Source organism: Toxotes jaculatrix, chromosome 20 (genome assembly GCF_017976425.1).
Source record: "Toxotes jaculatrix isolate fToxJac2 chromosome 20, fToxJac2.pri, whole genome shotgun sequence".
Classification (NCBI taxonomy): domain Eukaryota; kingdom Metazoa; phylum Chordata; class Actinopteri; family Toxotidae; genus Toxotes; species Toxotes jaculatrix.
In genome coordinates this window covers 16,133,526-16,137,758 of record NC_054413.1, presented here as the reverse complement: position 1 = coordinate 16,137,758, position 4,233 = coordinate 16,133,526, and positions in this window count along the sequence as shown.

Here is a 4,233-nt window from a genome sequence, read left to right as displayed (position 1 = left end):
AGGTTCTGTGGCCTCATGTAACTCCAGTATAACTTTGCCCAACTTCATCTGTGCAAAGGTCTAATTAGCCAGTATAAGTGGAAGCACCTGTGCGGTTGAAGGGCCTTTGACAATATGTTTGATGATCAATAAATGAACCGACTTTACAGCATCTACAGTACTGTGTGATATAAATCCAGCCAATCTACAGTGTCCTGATACGACCTATAGGAAAGTGTCAGAGGTTTTATTTATCTGCAGTCTTCTATGGTGAATAATATGGATAGATGAACAGAATATACATGAATGAATGAATGAATGAAAAAAATAAAAAAGGATTATGTTTGAATCTTGTGAAATGTGATCTTTGTCCTAATTATGGTGATCAATTAAGGACTGGCTCTTAAAATGAGATTTTGTTTCATTTTAAAATGAAAATGTATTTATTTATTTGAAAAAGGAACTGAAAGTAAGGGCAGCTGGGATACATTTTAGCTAGTTAAATAAATAAATATTTTAAGTGTGTTAAAAATTATGTAAAAAAAATGTGTTTTGGCTGAAAAATGCAAAGCGTTTAGAACAAAGATAAATAATCATTACACACTAATATATTCAGCTAAATATCCCTGCAGTTGTGTAAGTGGGCTTCTAACATTTAATAGTGTCAAGTGGCTCAGTGTATTTGAATTCATGAATACAGTCCATCTATTTTTCACTCACTTCTTCATTTATTTTTAATTGACAAAACTATTTGGATGCACTGCTGGCATGAAGTTCAGTATTAATGAATCTGTGCCCTCTTACTTTTAGCCATTTATTTGTGTATTTAGCATGCATGTAGTGCAAAGGGGTAGATCAGCAAGCTCTTCAGGACTCATGTTTTCAAAATGACCTTTGAGGATTCTGGGAAATCAGTGAGTGACAAAGTTGCCAACTTGGCATCAGTGTTGAGAAGTCTTTGTAGCCGGCTGTTATCCCTGATCATGGACTCCTTTACCCCTGGTTAAGCTTGTGATGGATGTGGCTACAAAGTCAGGGCCCCGGCTGACGACTGCCTGTCTGTCAAGCCAAACTTGAAATGGTGTTTCATGTCAGTGTGAAAAATAAAACGAAAAGGGGCAGGGACAACTGATTGAAAAAAGATTGATAAAGAAATAGGGGACTGAGGTTGCTGGGCAACACTGATGGGAAGTAGAGAGAGAACGAGCAGGCACTTCCGGAGTGTGGATCGGGGTGCGTCCTGGACATTAAGTGTTGCTGCTAATTATCCATGAGGATTTGCTGTTTGAGGACAGCATGGTTAAAAATCATTTAGAAGAAGAGTGGAAATAAGAACAATGGAGTTTTATTTTGTTTTTATTAAAGGAAAAAAGAGTAATAGTAATATTATATATTGCATTGAATGCTTTCTTTGTTTTTGCTGTTGTTTTTTTTCCCATATCTGTGAAGTTATCAACCTGCTACCTGAGCAACTATTTCAAGGAAATCTCCTACAAACAAATCATGAGTTGTCAAAATGGAGTTGGTCCATGTGTCTTCTGTGACTGGCAAAAGACTTACAAAGGTTTTGTCAGGTGTTGAGGCAGAAACTCACGGAAAACCTGTCACTTTCTGTCTCTGCAGCCTGTTCAGTTACTGGCTCCATGTATGTGTTTGCTTCAATGCTATCATGATACATTTCATTTTTATCCAGTCACGCCACTAACGAACCTACAACCTTTACTCAGAAAACCTTATCTTTTCCTCAGAGATTGTCCTCCAATAACTAAAAGTGACCTAGGATGATCATAGTGATCTAACCAACTTTAAACGTGGCACCAGATTAGAAAATGCTTCTATGCTTCGTGGGCAAACAACATATTTTGTCATTTAACTTGGAGGAGTGGTTGTTTCTCAAATGTGTAATGACTTTTTCAAAGAGACATAAGCTACAACATACAGTGTGACAACAATTCATCCCAATGGATCCATAGATATTTGAACCAAATTTCATGGCAATCCTTCCCATAACTGATAGAGACTTAAAACTACAAATGTCAACCTCATGGTGTAGATAGGGGAACAGTCAATGGATCGCAAAGGTCATTACGATTTAACCTCAGAACATCATGAACATGTGAACCAAATTTTGTGGCAATCAGTCCTGCAGGTGAAATATTTCACTGGATAAGTGAAATGTTTGACATGCTGTGGCATTAGAAGAAAGGTCAAAGGATCAGCGAAGAAGTTAGGATTTATCTTCTGACCACCCTGAATATCTGTGCAAAGTTGAATGTACATCTATCCAATAGCTGTTAAGGCTTTCCACTTGAAAGCACAAATGTGTGTCAGGGGATCACAAATTTCATCAGGACTGTATCAGTTGAGACTTGTTAATGTCTTTATAGGTTTTGTGGCAATCCATCCAACATTTCACTGAAAGCACAAAAGAATTGGTAGCTTCTCTTCCTGTGTGTGAAATTCCTAAGACACTACTGAAAATCTAAAGTAGCAAGCAACCAGAATAATGGCTCACATGGGTGCGCATACAGTGTGCTGGGAAAAACACACAAGCTGTTTTTTCGCATATAGGAATATTGAAAAATTTGAAATCAAAGAGGCCCATTAGCACCTTACACTACATTCAATTATACAGTCACATACTTGCATTTACAACCACTTCCTTCTTCAGTCTGTTCTTAGATTGTACTCACAAGCTAAGCGGGGTGGGGACATGGCTTGCGCAAATATTATCAGAGGAACGAGTGTAGCTGATTATTGTCTGGCACTTTGCTCATTAACTGAAATAAAGCACTTAGGGAGGGAAAAACAGTGGCATAAAGCTCTGTGGGAAGCCAATTCTGCCAAGAATACAGTGAACTCAGAGGATGATAGATGAATTTGGTGGACTAATTGGTCCTCCGCAGAGGAAAGAGCTTGTCAGTTTTTTTCTTTTCTTTTTTTTAATTAGGGGGAGGAAAGTTAGGTTGTGATAAGTTTTCTTTAACAAACAAATACAACCAAAGTTGTAATCATAGCATTTTAGGAACATACTGTGATGATCAGTTACACTTGTTCCTATTATTTAATTCAAACTCTGTCACGTTGCACGTTCTTTGGAATTTGCTCAGATGGCTGGTGTTCTCCTTTAAAGCCCTGGCATGGTGTCCCCCTATAAAGACCTCCTCCACCTCTCCACCTCCTTAACTACACATAGCTTCATGCCCCTTGGCCGTCTTTTGCTATGAAAGTAAACACTCCTGTATTAAAGCTTTGCTACAGAAGCCACGAGAATTTGTCCTTGTTTAATTGATGCTTTCCTCTGAGTGCCCTGAGGCATTGTGTTTGCTATATCTTTGGTAACGGAGAGGGACCCCCAAACAACACTGTAACCGCTGTAGGTGGTGCAGGTACATTATTAAGGAGCAGCTGGGTTTGGCAGCGGGACTGCTGGGGAGGAGGATCTGTCAGCCCTGATGCTGGTTAAGCCTGCATCTTCTCTGTTTGTTACCACAGAGGCTCTAATTGTTTGCTTCTTCATTCTCCTCATGGACTGCAAACTCAGCGTGACCAAAGTCCACCAAACTTTTTTTTTGGGGGGGTGGTATTTTTTGAGGATGCAATAAAAAGAAAAATTGTAAGACATGTTACTGTCCAACCCTGTCACACCAGTGAGGCACAGTCACTCACCTCTCTGTCTCACTGACTAGCTTGCAGACTTACTGATTTACTGACTTTCACCCAGATTAGATGTTAGCACTCATACAAAACTTTTTTGTTGTTTGGCAAAAATCTTAACTCTAGGTCCACTTACTGTTTCCAAGGTCAAAAATGAACTTTGATGCCTTTTTTGTGTGTTTTCTGAAGATACTGTAAAACTTCAGTTTAAAGTGAAGAGGTGCTCTTATGGTGAGATCTGCTTGGAAAATTGCTCCCAGTAACAGAAAGTGAGGAGAAAATGAGGGAGCAAACATTAATGAGTGGTTGATCATGCACCATTGTCAATACAATTAAGAAAATCAAATGTTTTGATCCAACTTTGGGAAATTGTGATGTGACATTTTGCACAATTTTATAGATTGATATATGAAATGGGTCAGTAACATTAAGTGCTACTTCAGTATATTTTGAAGACTCGGCTACTTCTGTAATTTAACTTAAGCAAAATTTTGAATATGGCACTTGGAATAATGGAGTTTTTTTTTTTTTTTTTTTTTTACATTACTACTGCTAATAATAATAATACATAATAATGGATCTGACAGCCTCTAGCAC